General features: G+C 37.7%; 1 long non-coding RNA gene across 2 annotated transcripts in view; it reads left to right on the forward strand.

The window, feature by feature from the left end:
• LOC113459238 (uncharacterized) overlaps positions 1-20,340 on the forward strand; it is a 189,283-nt gene that overhangs the window by 77,943 nt on the left and 91,000 nt on the right. For both annotated transcript variants that reach the window (XR_012580800.1, XR_012580801.1), the window contains one exon: positions 15,086-15,120. This is a non-coding gene — a long non-coding RNA (uncharacterized LOC113459238). The remainder of the gene's footprint in view (positions 1-15,085; positions 15,121-20,340) is intronic.

Below are 20,340 nucleotides of genomic sequence, written 5' to 3' on the forward strand. Positions count from 1 at the left end.
TGCTACTGGGTGTATTATTGCCTTGTTTTTCCTTTCCAATCAAAGTCCAACGGATTTTTATTTTTGTGTGGCTTACCACAAAAAGTAGTACTTTTTTATTTTCTTTATGGAAAGGGAACACAAAAATGATTCATTTTTAGAAACCTTTTGGTTAAAAATAGATATGTCCCAACCCTTTTTCTCTTCACAGTATGTGAAATCTGGTCAAAGTGTAATATTTTTGCCTACTGTTACCTAGATTAAATTTCCCAGGGCAGACAGAATGTTGGAAGCCAGAAAAGGAGTATCCTCCTGCTGCTTCATAAACAATGTCACACCTAGCTGGGAAAGACAGAGCTTTATAGGAATCCTGCTTTTAATGATGTGTCCTTATTTCCCCTGTTTTTGCTTTCAGTACTGTTACTGGAAAGTTGCATGGACTATTACAGTGACCATGGTATAACGCAGGTATGTTTGAAGTGTGTACACAAAACAATATCGTTAAACAAAACACCATGAGGAGAGATAGATAAAAATAAAATTAGGAAAAAGAGAAAAGGGGAAGGCTATATTTGGAAAAAATCAAACAGCTATCCCTAAAAACAGCAGTAGCTCAATTCAGAAAAATCCAACGTACGTTTATGTCTCTAACCCCTCTTTCAAAGTACTAACTAGTGCTGCAGTTTCTGATTTTTAGATCAGTTGCATGACTGTTTTGACTAGGTCAGAAGGTAGCTTGAAAAGAGGAGTTGGGATTGATTCCATCATTTGTGTTGGTGCCCAAAGGATTTGTCCAACCCCAAAAATATCTTACAGGGAAACAGCCTGTCACCCAAAACAGACATTTCTTTTGTGCACAGTGACACTAGAGATGTGGTAGGAAACTATCTTCACATCTGTCCCATGTTGACTTATTCTAAATGAAAACATCTAGTGCACATTGCTAACACCACTGTATTAACAGCTGGCATTTCCTTGTGTCTAAGAAGAATTTTCTTGCTGTTCTCTGAATAACAGCTACCGTATTCAGTGCTTATTGAAGTCAAACTATCAACTACAGAGAGATGTGATAAAATTAAGGACTGTGATTGATTTCTGAAACAAATGCTTTATGAATTTACTGAACATGAGCTATTAATGCCTTTGCCATATCTAACAGATGAACACATTACAAAACTAGGAAGACTCTTGTGAATAAAATTTTCCAGTGAAAAAAATAAACAAAGTACTATTATAACTAATCCTCATTTGAGTTGCAGCCTTTAGTTTAGAAACAAGACAACAAACAGACATTTATTGTGAAAGTAAATCTGCTAGAATATTATATAATCCACTAGGTATTTATCCTCATTGCTTAGTAATTTAGCTCTGTTTCAAGTAACTGATAGATTTTGTATCTTTCTTGAATATACCTAAAGAATCTCCAGTCACAATTTTATTGAAATACAGATAATCACACTCTGTGTCCAAGTACCTCTTTGATATCACAGTATTGCTCTCAGTATCTCTTCATATTTATTTAGTCTTTCTTTATATTTTCCCTATTTTTTAATTCTCTTATAACTGATTTTGTGGGAGGGCGGGGAGGGAGAAAAAATGGTTAAAGTATGGTATTATTTAAATTATTTAAATTTCTAAATACACAAATATAAACCTGAAGACTGTGCAGATCCCTCTAAAACAGCCAGCATAACAAACTCTATAAAATCCAGGAACAGGAGACTTTTAGGAGTATAATGTCACATTTTTAAACCCTTCCTATCCCTTTAAGGCTTATGAAAGAAGCTGGGACTTGCAAGGCGCTAAGGCAGTATGCAATCATTCTCAGCTGTTCTTTCTCTGCTTCAGACAAGTTAACCAGAAGGTACAATGGCTGTAACCAAAGACTCACCTGTTTATGCTGGTTAAAACATGCACATGGACCAAGCAGAAATAGGCTCAAGGAGTTAATTCAGCTCATGCAAAGAAAGGATCAACTGTGTATTTCTAAATTCCAGATGAAAGCATAAACTCTGAGCTATTTACCTGGGTGAAAGGGATGAGGGTAGTGCTGTATTAAATAAATCTCATCAGGTTTTAATATCTCGGACTGGGGTTTTAGCCATTGTGCTTATCTGTTAATGTCTTGCATGCAGAATATAAATTAAAACATCTTATGTCTGGTCTGTAAAACTTGGATACCAGCAATGAACATCATAGGAAGAAATTTCAGAATTTCATATAAACTATGTTTGGTTTTTTTTTTTTGGATGCTGATAGGACCTGACAGAGAAGCAGAATAAATGATGTTGATCATGGCACCTTTCTCAACAGATTGCTAGAAGAAAGATGCTCAAATCCAAGAAGTTTTTAACTCATTCAGACAGTTGACTTTACAAGACCTGCTCTAATGAAAAATTAATCACCTGCTAGTATGACCACTTCATGGCACAGAAGCTGATTTGTGAAATTCTGTGAAATTCCATCAATGGCAGTCTCCTTGTGCTTTAGCTGAATTCTTGATTCCCCAGTAAAGACAGAAGTTCTGTCATTTTCTGGGAAGGAGTACATAAGGTAGCTCTATGCCTTATCATTCAAACAATCTGGGGATATGTTCTACTAAGCATAAAGTTACATGTGGCTGGGATTCAGTCCAAAGCTTCTGCTAGTGTTTAATTTAACCATGCCTGTTCTATTCCTCTATGCTTTGCACCATGCAAGCAGGAGCACATCTTCATGGCTTCAGAAAACTCACACTGGGTTATTTCTCAGTTACTACAGCTGGGCAGCCTCATCCTGACTGCAAGAGGGTCTTTTGAACACATGGAGGGAATGAGATACAAGTTCCTTCTTAACTCACTAACCATATGCCAAAATGGTATCATTTTAAGATACATTCAGCAGGTTCCTGCTATCTCCAAACTGCATTCAACTGAATAAATTCTTTTTGCTAGTACTCTGTAACAGATTTTGTTTAATGCAACTGCAGGAGAGCACAGCTGTTCTACATTTGACTAAAAACTTTTTCCAGAAAGTCACAGAAAGTTTTGTACTAAGCTAAATTCCAGTCTTAATAAACAAGTTAAAAAAAACCTCCTAGAAGCTCCTTCATATCTTGATGCACTCTCACTTGTCTCCAAATATTTCCCTCGTCACGCTCCTTTCAATGCAAAACAATAACAAAATTATGTTCTTGTTTATTAGGGCTGCCAGCACTTGGAATTGTTCAACAGTCACTGAATGCACATTAGCTATGAACTTTGAGGTAGCAGGACCTGAAAAAAAGATGGTTTTTTGTGCAGTTATTGCTTTTTGAGAAATTTGACATATGAAAAATTCACTGCTGGGAAACATTACTGTGGCTCAGCTGTTCTGCCTGTTTGCACAGTCTTATTCTCCAGTAAATGTGAAAGATTTTAGTAGAAGAGAAGTAAATAACCGCATGTTTATGATTCAATGTCATGTGGAGAAATGGTGTGGAGATTGCTTCCATGCTTTATCTGCTCCAGGGTGGCTTATTTGTGTTTCAAAACACTGAGATACCAAGTAATGAATATTCTGGCCAATAATATTTTATTTTTGCACAGAAGAGTAATTGCACAACAAAGTTTTTGGCATTCACACTTCATTGATTTATGTAAACTGACTTAGAATATTTCCTTCTTTCACATACCAAGTTGCCGCTAAGCATCTCTGTATCAGAGATGATAGACTCAATAACCTTTTCTTAACTGAATGAGATATTTCCTTGAAAAAGAAACACCTGTCTTCTAAACTTGATACAAATTTGAATGTCCACTCAGTAGGAAATGTCAATGTTTCATTGCTTGACTTAATTTCTTATAAAATCAAGTAAATGAAATACAATTTTCCTTTTTGTTTGCAATGAAACATTTCAAAATAGATATGCAAAAATAACCACAGCTTGTAATGTTTTTTATTTTTAAATTGAAATGGCATATCTCAATATTGACAAAGGAAAGTGTTTTGATTTGGTTTGTTGAACTAACTAGAAATACTTCTTTTCATTTTCACACTGAAATGCGCTTCTTTGGAATTGTAAGTTATGTCCTGAGTGTACAAATTACTTCTCAAGAATGGAAGCATTACCATTCTACACTCTAAGGTGGCTTCCTAGACCTAGAAATTTTCCATGAAGCATTAAAGCACTTAGTTGAATAACTGCATTGTATTGTGCAGGACTTGGTCAGAGCTATGTTTCATGTGTGTGAATTAGATATATGAGCCTGGATTTTCAGGAAATATTGTATGCTGCAGTTAGACTTATAATTTTAAGCTTCTTTTCTTATTGTGATCCTTTTTCTGTGCTTGTTTAGTATTTTCTTTTATGTAAATTCAAAACTGTTTCCAAAGTGCCTCCCTCTTCCTCTCCCTTTTCCTTTCTTTCTTTCCTCCTTCATTTCTTCCCTCCTCCTCCTTCTCTTTTTCTCTTTTTCTTCTGTCCTTCCTTCACCACATGTAACTTCAGTGTCAATGGGGAATATAACCATTTGGCTTCCTTTCTTCCTAAATGCTTGGGTTTTAAAGCTCTCACTGACTCTGTTTTTCCATAATAATATATCATGACAATTGTTTCAATATGCACTGGTACCATGACTTTTTCTGCTATGACCTATTGCTGGGGTTTAACCCAGCCAGCAACCAAGTACCACACAGCCACTCGGGCAGCAGTGGGATCAGGGAGACAATCAGAAAGGTAAAAGGTGGAAAACCCATGGGTTGAGATAAAGGCAGTTTAATAGGAAGGGCAAAAGCCATGCACACAGGCAAAGCAAAACAAGGAATTCATTCACCACTTCCCATGGGCAGGCAGGTGTTCAGCCATCCCCAGGACAGCAGGGCCCCATCATCTGTAACGGTGAATGGGAAGACAAACACTACCATTCCAAAGATCCTCCATTCCTCCTTTTTCCCCACATTTTTTATACTGAGCATGATGTCATATGGTCTGGAATATCTCTTTGGTCAACTGGGATCACCTGTCTGGGCTGTGTCTCCTCCCAATCTCCCATGCACCCCCAGCTTCCTCACCAGCATGGCCATAGGTGCAGCAGAAAAAGCCTTGCTCTGTGTAAGCCCTGCTCAGCAATAACAACTTTATTATCAACTCTGTGTTCATCAGAAATCCAAAACCTAGCCCTGTACCAGCCTCTGTCTATGGCAGCCAAAACCAGCACACCCATCCAGATATTCTCTTTGCTCAATACCCCACGATACTTCATTACAGCTGCTCTCAGTGCTGCTGCCTGCTAACATGGAGGGGGCGATAGAAGAAATAGCACAGAGTCTTTCCCCAGATCTTGAGACATCTTTCTACCAGTCTCTGACTCATCGCCTTGGGCCCAGATTTCACAGTACCCTCTAGTTAATTTACTGATCTTTTACACTACATTTCTTCCTGCAATCATGATGGTTATGTGTAATATGGTACTCAGAATTAATAAAATATTGCCTGTTGCCTAGACTTATAGTCACAATGTTAATGGGCAAAAACTGCAATAACCATTAGATTCATTAGATTCTGCCATGCAGATTTGTAATATGGAAAGAAAAATTTGGAATATAAAAACCACACAGATGCAGAAAATTTTACAACGTCTATTTGGGGCAGTTTAGAATTACTGCTAAAATATTCCAACATGTGGAAAAAGACAGATTGTCTAATTGCAAACAACACTTATGAATAAAGTAATAAAAACTTGGTTATATGGACTGAAGGAAATCTTAGCCATGGTCTCCCAAGGGCTAGTCACAACAGAAACGTGATTAAATCTGGCCAGGAGCTTCTGTGTAACTGTATTAGAGAATTAAGCAAGCAAGGTCCATCATATTAAGAATTAACTCTGTGACAAAATTATGTTGTTTAAAGACCGTCAGCTGTGTGGCATGTCAAGGAAGCATTATTATTTTATAGCAAAGCAATCCAGTGGATAGACTTCTATGCTGAAGCACAGAGCCATAGATCTGATGGTCCAAGGATTAAACCTTTTTTTACCATAAATTCTTGGGCAAGTAATGCCACATTAGGCTATTTCCTGTTTCTTTGGTTAAAAAGAGACAGTGGATATTTTTCTTGCTTATGTCAAATATTCGAATTAGTTAGTAAATCTGCCATCTCATGTGTATGCCACTGAAAGAAAGAGTATAGTGATGAGTGTTTGTAGAAGCTGCCTAGTAAACAAGCTTTAAAAGACAAAACATTATCCAGCTATTAAAGCCAAAGGAGAACTTAAGCAAAAGTCAGAGCTCAATTCAGCTCTCACTGAAGAAGGAAATGCTCTTTCAGACTGTTGGTTTAAAAATGAAAAGGACAATTTATCTGAGCTTTGTTTTTCTTATTATTAAGTCAAGATCCTAAAAATATCAGGGCACTGTCACAAATAGAGCTGGGCAGTCTATTTTTAAGGAAAATTTATTTAACAAAACCTTTGTACATTGTGACTGACCCTTTAAGTTCAGTGACCACTCTGCTGCCTTTGGCAGGATCTCAGGAAGGGAGGGAGAGCTTAGCAGATGATAGAAAATGTCTGGAGCTCCCAGAAGTACTTTTTCAGATCTAGTGATTGGTAAAAGAAAGAAATGAGCAGGGCTATTTTTAAGACTCTACATGGGGCAATCTGAAAGCAAAAACTGAAAATTTGATGGAAAAAGCAGTGGAAAGAAAACTCTGAGGTGGAGAAATGTGTTACACAAGGAAGACACTGGAGAAAACTTGCAAAAAGTTTGACAAGTAGGTGAAATCCGAGGAATAGAAACTATGATAGCCAATGTTTTCAATGGGTGATATGTGAAATGGGAAACTGGAATAAAAGCCCAAAGGGATGGTAGGCTGCAAGAGCCTAAAAAGCATTTTCTTAGGAAGGGCTCCACAGGACCTCAGTGTGGCTTTGTGTCCTTGTAGCTGCACTGACAACAAGGGTAGTGTTCACACAGGACTGTCATGCCTCACTTTTCCAGCTGATCTGTGCCTCATAGCCAGCCTTCTGTCAGGAGGTGCCCTCAGCTTGTAGCAGCTAAGAAGGACAAGGATGCTGTTTGCAGGCTGCCTTTGGGACCGTGGCTGCTGCCTGACGGCACAGCTGGACACACACTGTGCCTGGTCCAAGGCAGAGCACCATGTGCCCTCCTAGCAGCCATCGTCACACAGCCTTTGCAGCACATCTGCTGCTGGGGCTGGGGGTCCCAGCCATGCTGGAGCTGCTCTGAAGGAGCAGGGCAGCTCCAGATGGGGGCCCCAGCAGCCCCCATTGTCATCCGTGGTCTTTGTACGACCTCTCTGCAGGCTGAATGCAAGCTGGGCTTCTGTGTCTCTTGTGTAATGTTAGAAATATATTTGAGTGGTCCAGGAGGGGCTTGCTGATGGCTCGCCATCACCTCAGAGACTGCTATTTGTTACTGTGTGTTTTGGAACTAGACTGGCACAGGCTCTGTGTCTGCTCCTTGGCTTGGGAATGAGAAGTTGGCCATGCTTACATGTTGAGCAGTTCTTGTGAATATATGTGAAAAATACCTCCTTTTTGTGAGCTGCCTTCTGGACAAACCCTAGCTCATCTGCTCTTAAAGATAATATATGCTGTGGCATTTCACATAGATGTTTTCAGAGAAGAAAAAAAAGGCTTATGTGCTTCATTAATATAAAAAGGGAAGTATTTTTCTTAATAACTGTGAGTAGGTGATTTTCTTGAAACACAGATATTGGCAGTTTATGTCACATTTTGTACTGTACTTTCAGACAAGAATAAAAAAAAAAAACGTTCAGGCTCTCTCTGAGAATTTGGGGCATGAAGCTTGATTAATGAGTCCTTTAAACTCAGAGATCATATTTTAAGGAAAAAAAAACCAAACAAAAAAATGCCAAACAAAAAAAAGGGCACCAAAAAGAAAACAAACAAAGAAAAACAACTCTAGAAGTCTGCCAGTGGGAAATATGTGTATTTAATTTCTGTAGTACTTGTTTTCTTGTACACAGAAAACTGTATTTCTTTTACTCAAAAGAGAGAAGGAGGGGAAAACCAAGGTCATCGTGAATCTTTAAAGGAAAGGTTGCTCCAGAAAAAATATTTGTTCTGAAGAATATTAGACTTGTCATAATGCTGACACATTCTTAATAAATTTTAATGTGATGATGTTTCAGACTATAGAGAGATTGGTCTGCAACTTGTTGGGCCCTGCATTTGAATGTCCTCTAGAAAGAAGTGCAGAAGAGGTAAAAGAGCAACATAGGCCTCTGCCTACTCTCTATGTTCTATGAGCTGTCTCCATTTACAGAGAAGCAGATAAGGAATGCCTGCCAGTCCTTCTCTGCTGGGAGTTTATAACCTCTGTCAGGAGAACCTAATAGGCAGCTGGGGAAACAGCTACATTTGTCAGGCGTAGTCTGATATCCAGCTGTGTCTGATCAAGCCTTTAGAATGCTGTGCACTGTTTTCACATCTGAAAATCTTTTCATATACTTAAATTCTCTGACTTTGTCCCTTTTTCTAATGGAAACAGACTATGCTTTGTGAGAGGTTGCCATAGATCCCTCAAAATCTGAAATCATGCTAGATGCCAAATCCTATTTCATTTAGGAACTTCTGTTCATAAAATGGACAATGTAATCTGTAAATAGTGTTGTTAGGATAGCCCATTGTTCAAACAATAATCAAAAAACCCTCACTCCAGAAAGTTCCCTAGAACAGGGAGGAAAATATTTGTAATTTAAAATTTTGAGTTTTCTATCACATCAAGAGAATTGCTGTCCTGTTCCTATTCCTTCGGCATTTTCACCTTGGAAATACCTGGGGTGTGTATGTCAGTTACTCAGCCAGGGCCCCATGGCCAAACCTCATGAACTGGATGCTGACCTCTTCCCATCCTCTCAATGAGGGGCTGACATTTGATTACAGCCTTCTCTACTGGGTAATCTTATATTACTCTTTAGCATCATGACCCCATGACCCTGCAAGCATGGCAGTAATGTTCTAGTCATGGTTTTAGAAATCTTAGTGCTTTTTTATTATAACCTTTGCCATCTTCCAGTGTCTTCACTTTCAATCTGAAAGTAACTGTCCTTGTAATCCAGTGCCAGCCTCTACGACCTCCAAACTCCTTGTCTTTAACAGTGTATAAATGCAAAACATACTGAACATGTATTTTCTGTGTAAGAACATTATTTCAGATGACTGTCTGGCAAAGAGAATGTTTCTGGATTGGAAAAAACAGACTAGCTTGCAAATGTTGCCAAAAGTACTGAATCTTTCTTGAGGGCAGACACTTTGGATGCTTCAGCTGGCAGAAAATCACTGAGGGATATTTTTCAAAATATAAAGTTCTGTCCCTCTAAAAAATGCTCAGTTCCTTATAAGAATGTAAAGTGTATTCACACCATACTGGAAGCCAGCCACCTGACACTGCTAAAGTAGGAATAGTTCTTTCAAATCAAAATTGGACTTTGTATTTTAATGCCACTAATAAAATAGAATGAAGGAAACCCTTGCAATTGAGTAAGAGTTTATTTTTAGGTAACCTATTAGCTGAAAATAGGATTTTCTATACATAGAACCACATTTTTCCTCCAGTGTGTGTGTTTATGTCTGGGCAGGCTTGGATGTGACTACTGGTGACGGATGAATTATCAGTTCTGCACTCATGGCAAGACACACTCATTTTGCACTGGAAGCGTAATGATGAGCTGCTGAAATGCTGAACCCAGAGTCTTAGACATAAACCCAGAAAAACATATCTGTCTGTGTTGTGGGCACCAATTCTGTAGGCATTCTCTGAATTGATTTTGGAATGTAGCATGCTCTTTGGGCTTTTAAAAATGTTTTTCAATGAATTATATAAAAGTTTGCCCTTTCTTGCCTTTGTTCCTTACTTTTGTTCATGTATTTCCTTTCATAACACACCTCTGTGAGGAAGGTTCAAATAGTCTGGGGGATAGGAGAAGTAATATAGGCTCTTGTATTTTTGGGCAGGAACAGTAAGGATCATGTTGAGTACTGTCTGCCTGGTTCTGTCAAACGGACCTATAAATTATCATTACACAACTTCATAACATGAGCTATAAAAATAAGTATTGAGAAATGAATAGGTCAGAGAAAGAGAGTGAGTTCATTCTGTTGTGATTTCAAAACCACAATAGTTTCCCCCTTTCTCTTCTCCCCACAGAAGCAGAAATGAAATTATGTCATTTTACCTTGGTTCATCTGTCAGATTTTCCATAATTCATTTGTAGATTCAAGAGTTCAAGCTGTTAGTAGCTTGCCCTCTTTATTCTTAACTGGTTCTGGTTTTTTCTTTCTCTAATTTATTGAAAAACAGATATTTTTCTTAATTGGATTTTTCAAAATGGATTTTTTTTTGTAGGTGCCTTTGAAAGAGCTTTCATTGAGAACTTTCCAGACAGTAGCCTAGCTATATAGAATATACAGTATATACATATTAGTATCAGAGCTGCTGTATTGGTATGAACTCAGTTTTACACAGTCTGGATGGACTCACTACTCTGGAAGTGGTTTCATTTTTGGAACTCACCCTTAACTTTCTAGCAACTAAAAGTCATAATTAATGAGAAAATTCTCTTGTACATTTATGGTGCTTAAAACATGAAAACAAGAAAAATTACTGATTTAATAAATGGAAATCCAAAGATTCTGAAATGCTGAAATCCATAGGACTGTGAAATAGTGTTTTCTGGAAACCAAAACAAGTGAATTAAGTCCCTCAGACATACTCAGAACACTGAAAATATATCATATGCAAGTCACTGTAACTTTTGAGGATGAAAAATTTGGCGCCATAAAACATTCTTCTCTGATACCCAGATGCAGAGAAAGCAGGGCAGTGCAGTAATAGAGGCTGTTAAGCTGCCATGCCCATGGAAGGGCTTAGGGAGCACAGCCCTTGGAGCAGCACAACTGGGTAACACTTGACCTGTGTGGATGCAGCTGTAGTGATTCTGCTTTTCAAGCCCCCTCATATGGCAGTAGTTGAGAAATTGAAGTGCATAGCTGCATCTTCAATTGAAGATGGAAGATTGACAATGAGGAGATGGGAGGTTGAAGCCCTTATTTTGGAATATTTAGAGCTGCAGGAAGCAAGCTGGGATGAGCGGAAGAAGTATCACTGCCTGGAAAAGTGGTTTTGAATCAGAAGGAAACTAGACTATTAAAATCACAGTTTAAAAGCAGTCTGATAACTCTGATATTTAAGTGTTCTTTTACATTAGGTCCTGCTGTTTATTCAATGATTTATTTTCAAAAACTGGTGACTACCTGGAAGTACAAATGTCAGTACCAAAGAGAGTTCCATCCCAGTGCATCTCCAGTGCATCTCCTAGGACAGTTCAGTTATACCAAGTCACCATCTAGTCTTGAAATGCTTACTTCTTTTCTTGTGAACTGCTTTATAAAGACATATCCATGTCATAAACTTGCTTCAGCAGAAATTCAGTATTTTCCTACTACCACTGAGTGCCATAAAACCTGAGATAGGGAATTTTCTCTGATTTAGTCTCCATGTCCCCATGATTCCAGACTGCACATTGTGGGCACCAGGCTTGAATAGGACTGTCTGAGCCGAATGCTCCATGTCAGGCACACTCCTATCAGTCATGGGGATGTAACTGAGGTCCAGGCTGGTATTACAAGGTGGTTCTGAGTGCAGAGACAGCTGGCTCTTCCCAGGTCACATCAGCCTCAGCCAGCAGAGAGGCCACTGGAATGATCAGGGCAGCTGGGGCTCAAATGAGAGATCCTGTGGCTGATGTGACAATGTCCTCAGCTGGCTGAGCTTTCACATAAAATATGGGGGGATCAGTTACCCTGGGACTGAGCTAATGCCAAGAAACTCAGGGATACTTCTTAGGCACTTTTACTGTAGTGGACAGTCAGAGATGGGCTCCTTCAGAGTTTTCTGCAATTACAGGAATAACTCTCTGATGCTTATGCTCTGGCTCATTCTTAAAAGTAGTTTATCAGTCTCTATTGACTGTTTAGGGAGTCTGGCAATACACATATCCTCAAAAAATCTCTTTACTGAATGACTAAGGAGAAAAGTACTTTCCTAACTGGCACTGTGAATCGTCTTGCTGTGGCCAAGCATCTTTTAGCTGTTGAAACACCTAAGGTGGATATGTCTTCAGCCAGCCTCAGATAAAATCAAGATTAAAGCTAAAGAGTCCTAGTTCACAGATTTTTTTCCCCTGTAATAATTGGAAAACACTCTGTACTTTTCTACCTCTAGGTAGTTTCCATTATTTCAACTTCCTTTTGAAACAGACCCAAAGCTGTTTGCAGTATGTGACTTTCAGATATACAAGGATGTTCTTATATAAATATGGAAACAAAGAGGGTTTATAATTTTTTTAAAAAATTATTTAACTGTAAGGGGCACATTTGCAATAATTGAAGATTTGGGTTCAGTGAAAAACTGTTTTCCATAATTGATACTCAGACACTTTAAATCATACCAGAGGGAGCACATGTGCTATTCTGGGAACTTGTGTCAAGGAATCTGTCTTCAGCTTGTCCTTTGAAGGGTCCCTTCAGAGGGGAGAGACCCTTGAATGTTTAGAAATGGAGGACACTTGAATGTTTAGAATTATTTTACACGATACAGCATCCTCTGATTTCCTTTGTCACTTTTAAAGATTTATCTCTTCCTGTTCAGACTTTCTGAGGTGACAAGTGTATGCAGTCCCTTCCTGGTCTTCACTAAATTGAGGAATGGCAGTTTGATCAGGAAATATTAACTCTCCAGAGATGAAATAGTGGAACAATTCTTCAGAATGCTTATATTTTTAATATACTTCCTTTTCCCAGGCCTTATCTTCCTTTGACAGGGCTTGTGATTCCAGCCTAGAGAGCTTCTGGATTGTTGCCTATCATTTTCTTACAGGAGTAGCTGTTGTGAACCTCCTGCTTTATCTCTCAGTGCCTAGATCTCCTCAGCTTTTTCCAGTGAAACACGCCAGTTCTCAACCTTAGGGAAAAGTCAGATGAAATGATCCAAGTGCCACATGTAGTAAATTGTGGTCCATTTTTCCTTCATTTCAACAACTACCTACTGTTGTAATTGGTGCTACTCAATGTGGAACTGAGTATTATTTTTAAAATAGGTATATCTTCAAAATATTTCTAGCAATGTGCTATAATAAGGTCAAAGTGAGAAAGCAGAGTCCCTCTATTGCTACTCCAGAGAAAAGGATTAAAGATGCATTGGTTGTGCAGATGTTTTTGAATGCTGATACGTTTACTTATTATGAAGTTTGTTCCTCTTCCAACCCTTATGGTATGCATACTCCAAGCTGGTATCTTATTTAACCTCCCTACTAAACTTATGGTTTCCTCCTTAGATTTTAAAATTACTTTCTATTTTTTTGTGAATTCCAAAGGGCTTCTTGCCTGTGTACTCATATGTGCCTGTCTCATAGGAGACACGGATGGTTTGATCTGTGAAGGCTCGCCACATACTCCTGTCCCTCTGTATCTGAGAGTCAGACTAGTGCTTTGAGGTAGGCTGTTCTAATGGAGCTCCAGAATGTGAAAATTGAATGCTTTTACACTTTCAATTTGCTAAGATTTCTACCACAAATGTAGAACTTTAGATGCTGAAAACCACCTAATGAACATTAACACTTTTGAAAATGTACCGAAAATTTCCAAGGGGAAAAATTATAACTCTGAGAAAAAATTAAGCTCAGAAATCTTGACCTTACAGCCAAATAAAAACATTGACTGCTTAAGAGGTTGTAAATACTTTATCTAAAACTGACTTCAAAATACATGTTTGCTCTTGATAGGAATTGTAAAAATGCTTTTATTTTGTTTCAGCAATATGTCTTCTGTTCTTGATTTTTGTCACTTAAGTTTTTTAAAAGTGTTGGAAAAAGTATATAAGCTTGAAAAATTATCTGGGTAATCAATTGATACTAATTTACATTTAATAACATCCTGTTCCTGGAAGCACATTTCCTGTAATAAAAGGGCATCTCTCTTTGGGTTTATAGGCACCAATTTGATACAACCTTCCTCTGGTGCAAATAGATACTACAGAAAATGCACATTCTCTGGCCTGTTTGTATGCAATTCAGTTTAGAACAGTCATCTCCATTAATTTTGGTTTGGGTTTTTTAGTCATTACAGTAGGTAGAATAATTTCTAAATCAAGATTCCATGTATCACTTTTCACCATAGAAGCTTTCTTTTAAAGCTTGCTCTTATAGCTCCTTCTATTAACAAAGGTAATTTTGGACTCAAATTGCAAATGTGTCTGATCTTTTTGTATAAATCCCCTCTTTCTCCATCTTTCCATACTTCTTATTAATAAGACAAAATAACAGCTTGAAAGCCAGCTTCCATCTCTCTCATCATCGGATTCACCAGCTAAAATGTTAGAGATGCCTGGGGAAAAAAAATAAGTCTTTCCTCTGTTAATTAAGGCTGCACTTTCTATAATTAATACAAATTATCATTTAATTTAAACAACTTTTAGAAAAGGAAACAAGGAAAATTTCTTGGCCATAAATATCAGAGTTCTGCCAATGCACTTAAGGAGGTCAAATGACCTGACAACATGCCTGAACCCTCATATGGTAAAATAATAAAAAAGAGAAAGAATTCCTGTATAGCGTTCCAATTTAACTGTGCTGAGAGATTTCTCAAAGAGAAATATGGTATGAGGGAGGAAGTAAAAATGTAAGAAGACAACAATTACATTAAATTATTTTATTTGTGTCTTCCAAAATGAACAGCTGTAATGTGTTACTGCATATTTTCCTCTGTTGTAGTCTTTCTTGACATAGATAAGTTTCTGACTAATTGAAGGCTAATTAAAAAGATTTTTTGTTGTCTGTTTTTCCTTGCTACAATTTCTTATGGATGTGGTTATTCTGTGAAGTGATGACATATTACAAAACCCATTGATTTAAATAAAAAAGGCATCCCCATTTTGTTCTGAAAATATCTTGCAGAAGGATATCGTTAGCATTTTTCAGCCCTTCACAACAGGCCTCATCTGGTGAAGTCAGTGCAAGTCTTTCCACTGACATCAATGGGCAGTGGATCAGGGCTCATTTATGTCCTACTTCTAACTGTGTTTTCTCCATTCTTTTATTCTACAGTGCTTTCATGCTGAGATTTGTTGAAGTTGATACAGGTAATTCTTGCATTTCTTTGTAATTCTACACAAGTGATAAATACCGTGCTTATATGCGTCTTTTAATCCAGTGAGTTTTTCCAGTTATTTAACAATCCCATAGAAAGAACAAACAGAAGGACCTGTATTTGTAATGAGAGGCTATAGATCAACAGGATAACTGTGTAGGAGTAGTTCTGGCTAAAGACCACCAAATCCCAGAAACATCTCATATAAAAGCTGCCATAGGACTTCAAGGTTTCACTTCTGCACACTTTTGTGTGCAGAAAGCTGCTGCTGTGCTTTCAGGGCATACCCCATCCACCACATTGGACTTAATATTAACCGTAATAGGCAGTGTTTTATTTGACTTTTGCCAAACTTCATAAAAAAGTGGTTTTCCTAGAGATTTTTAATACATAGTAAAGCACACGTACCTCAGTGTGAGTGTTCTGCCCTTTTGATAAACAATAGCTGTAGCTGGCCAAAGTTAGTCATCCTAATTATCTGTTCTGGTGTAATTTTGGTTTTAATGAAGGAAGAGCCTGCTGACTGCCAATTTCTGCAGTGGAGGATGGTCATGTTTTTCCTTTGGAGGGTAACTGTGGAGGAGAGGGAAAGTATGAAGAGCTAAAGCAAGATACAAGAGAGCTGTGGCATCTGGGGCAGATTAGCCTAACACCTCTCTCAGTTTTGCAAAAATCTTGATAATTCAGTTATCAGAAGAGCCTCAGGAATGACAGAAGGAGGAACTGAGACAGACTTGCTGCTTCTGTCACAACAGTGATGGGGGAGTGGTAGACGAAGGTCAATATGGGTCTTCCAGTCTTCCTGTAAAAAACAGTATCTTTTTTCACACTTAATTGTTCCTGTGCATCACATTTTGATTGCTTCTAAAAAAAGGAACAAAATACCTACCCCCATCAATTCCCCATCAGAATAAAGTAATGAAATGCCCAGCTGCAGATACAGCAAAATTCATTCCAGTTCTGCTCAGTTATTGTCTGTCTCATCTTTAGCAGATGGCTGGACGATGATGTCTGCAGTAATAAAAATATTAAAAACAAAAACTGCCAGCTGAATTGGAAAACTGACTAATTTCTATTTTTACAGTGTGGTACATGAAGCTGTTACTTCTCAGGCCAGTAATGGCCATATTCAACAACAGCCATGTGAGAACATTTAGTGGAGAGAAGATGCAGTACTGGATTTCTCCATCCCTTGACTTCTGGGAAGAAATGGCACCTCACGTCACATATAAAAATATATATATATATATGTGTGTATATATATATACACACACACTGCTTCTGTATGTTATGAAGAAGTGTCAGCTGTAACATACTGGTAGCAGTGAGCCAGACTGTCCCCTGGTGAGACAGAATATCTCTGAGGTTTGCTTCAGAACTGTTTACACAAAGCCACATAAATTGTGTGACCAGCACTGCACATCCCCTCATGCTCACAGTGAGGGAGATGTCTTTGGAGCAGTCAGTAGCAAAGAGATGCTTTTGAAAGACCGTGGCCTTCATTTGTATTCCAGGTTCTCCCCTTGCTCCCTAGTAAGTACTGGCATTTTAAGCTGTGGAAATATAATAATATCATATAATATAAAATCAAATTATAATATTATATAATTAATTAATAACTTTCTATTATATAAATATATATTTATAATATATAATATAATTAATAGCATTATATGATGTAAAGCAAAATTGCTCAGGTAGAATTTTTTCTCATATAGGTTCCATGTTCTGAATTATACAAAAACAGAGGCTAAACTAGTCATGTAGTGAGAGGTGACAGAAAGTGATGAGAAACTGATGCTGTCAGAATATTTGTTGGATAATAGTCTTAATTATCTTTGTAGTGGATAGATCTCTAAATGACAGAAGATCATATGGCCCTAGTTCATGCACTCATGTGAGCAGTATTTCACTCCTGGAGAGTGAGGTGTTATCACTTTATCACTTCCCAAAACATAGGCTTTTGAAAGGAGGGATGATTTTAGAGCTCTGGCTTAATAGCCCATTGTTTGAAATACATTAGAATATTCTGATTTTCAGGAATTACTACACATCCTTCTTGAACTCAGACTCCATAGAGGTATCTTGATTATCTGACATGATCCTGTGTTCAGTATTTTGACATTTAAAGCATCCAAACCATTTAGCAGTTGTTACATATGTTCTAGCAGTAATAGTCTCAGTTAAATGTCTGTCCTAAGATTATATTGAGATTTGGGTGTTTGCTTTTTTAACTAGAGAAATTCACTGGCCTACAAAAACAACAGTTTTGTTTTCTTTGTGAAAAGCACATAAAGAATCCTACATCTGGCATCTCAGATCTTATTTTTAGTTAACATAGCATACATTATTAAAGAGAACAGCCTCTTCATTTTTTTCATCTTTCAGTTTCAAATTGTATTCAACAAGGGGGTAGGAAGAAATGTGAAATAATGTTATGTTGTATTGTGTTTGGCTCTTAAAATTTGTAGTGCATTAATTAATGCTAGGTTATTTCAACTTCTATGGCCAGGAAATTAATTAGTATATTGTTTGAATGACAGAAAATGCACAAATCAATTTTTACACATTTTATTACTTACATTTGGAGGAAAAACAAACACCTTTTCCTGAGTGTTTTGGATAAAACAGAATTTTTATTTGTTCTTTTTTTAGCTAAGACTGTGCACACCTTATTTATTGGTTTATATTCAGACCTACCTACTGAATAAGATCTGCTCACCCCTTGCCATCCACTGTAACCTGACAACATATCATGGTTTAGGAAATGTATTCTCCAATTCAGTGTTCCCACTGAAACTACTCACAGCTCACTCACTTCCCTTGTCTCCTCCCCCTGCCAGTGACTAGAGAGGAGAACTGGAGGCACGAAAAGTAAAGAGCACAGGTTGAGATAAAAATAATTTACTGGAAATGACAACGAGATAAGAAAAGGAACAGTAACAACAATAGCAATGACAGCAGACCCGAACATCCTGACTCAGAAGCAAGCCCTTCCTTACTCCTGGAAAATGATGTAGGGTAGTATAGAATAACCTCAGGGACCTGGCCATACCTTTCCTGGCTACTGCAAAAAAATAACCCTGTCCTGGCCAGAACCAGGACACAAGTATAGTGACAGGTTTACCTTTCAGTGGAAGAGAGGGATGGACAAAAGCTTTGAAAACCAGAGTGTTCCAGTAATTCTTTTTCTTATTCATCCATTTTAAAAACAAATGCTGAATACTACTGGCCAGGTTTATAACAACATGAGAGAAAAATGTGTCTGTGCAAAAGTGTTTCAGAACTGCCAATGCAAAGACTGAGAGAAGAGAAATTACTCTTAATCTTGGTTTTCTGTGTTTCAGGCGATGCTTGCCATTTCATAATCTCTCTTAGAGACTATAAAATACCTTTCTGTGTGGTTTTGTTTTTTTTTTCTGTTAAGGATTATGTTTAAATCTGAAATTCCTTTAGAAATCAAAAATATACTTGGAATTATCCTTTATAAGCAGAATAATATACTTGTAAAATAGGGTACTGCCAGCCTCCTGCACTTTGTCACTAAAGGTTTTGCTGAGCTAGACATGACATCCACACATTTAACAGCCACTAATTTCTCCAGTCTCCTGTTTATCTCACTTAAGCTTTACACAGTAGGCAGGCAGGTTCACACCTCAGTGATGTATTCAGGCAGGACATACCTGCCACTGCTTGCTTTAGATTTGCCCTCATTAAGTTTCATTCATGGTCTATACTTTCTGTATTTGGAGAAGTGATGACCAATCTGTCCCCATCCACTTTTATTTTTTTTCTACTCATGATTTTATAAATCTTTGTCATATTTTTGCCCAGCTGAGTCCTTTCCAGGCACAAGAGCCCCAGGTACTCAATGGCTCCTTGTATGCAGCTGCTGCACATCCTATTGGTGCTGCTGCCCCTCTCCACACCTGTATCCATTTTTGGGGACAAGGGACTCACCTGGGCATAGGATTCATGATGCAGCATGGGTCTACTCTGGGCAAAGCTCTTTTCTTTTTTTTCTCTGTCATTTTTCCTTACCTAATAATTCCTGTATTTTTATTTGCTGCTTCAACTGCTACTGATCATTAAGCTGATGTTTTCCTAGCTCTTGCACAGTTATAGCTTCCAGACTTTTCCTGTGGTGATGGTGGTCACCTCAGAAAATTCTGACTTGGAGTTTTTTCTCCTCATTTGTGAAGAACCACTTACTCCTGACTATTTTTGAATCTACCACATGCTAGTTTCATTTGATATTCTCCATTTCTCTTATTGAAGAAATGTGAAGAATGAGTAGACCTCAAAAAATATGCTCAATGTATTAAATGATCCTTTTATTCTATTATCCTGTTTAATAAACAAGTCAGGCCACTGCATTCCACAATGATCTGATGGTCAAACTGTGAGTAATTTTTAAGAAAAATTTTAGGATACTTTAAAAATAGTCAGTTTAATGACATTTTTATGTAACTCATAAAAGTGGCAGGAAATAATATTGCCAGGATTCATCTTCATATTTCTTAATAGAATCCCTCAAAGAAGTATAGGACAGAGTTCATGGTGATATGTTATCCTATATTAACAGCACTGAGGCAAGAAAATTTGCTTGTAAGCTTTGAAGGACACAATGGGACACTATGAGAGACACTACTGAGAAAAAGAATTCTCAAAAACACAACTGAGCCTGGCACAGAGTCACTCTAAACATCTGTTTGGACAAACATTCACGTCTCTAGCTTGCAAGCTCAATAGAAATATTTTATTCATTATTTTGTCTTCATTTTAATTTTGTGAATCTGAAATATTAGAAAATAGTCAAGTAAGCTTCTCTTTTGCATGCTTCTACTGCAACCTAAAAGCTCACTATATTTTGTAAAATGAATCTTAATCCTTGATACCACATTTTCTTTTTTAATTTCTTATGTATACTTCCATCATTTATTGTAACATATTGTATTCATTAGCTATAGTCATTTCCGAAAAAAGAAAATAACTAAACTGACAAACCCTATTGCATTGAAGGATGGAGTTTGCAATACATGTTTGCAAAAACTCACATATAATGCACAACCTCTTTCCTCCTGACATCAAGTAGCAAGACCTACTGGGCTGGCGCATGCTTCCCATGCTACCTCTGAGGGGAGCCATTATCCAGCAGTTGTGGTCAATGCCAGGAAACCATATATCTGCAATCCTTGCAGGACCACATAGG

Source organism: Zonotrichia albicollis, chromosome 6, assembly GCF_047830755.1.
Source record: "Zonotrichia albicollis isolate bZonAlb1 chromosome 6, bZonAlb1.hap1, whole genome shotgun sequence".
Classification (NCBI taxonomy): Eukaryota; Metazoa; Chordata; class Aves; order Passeriformes; family Passerellidae; genus Zonotrichia; species Zonotrichia albicollis.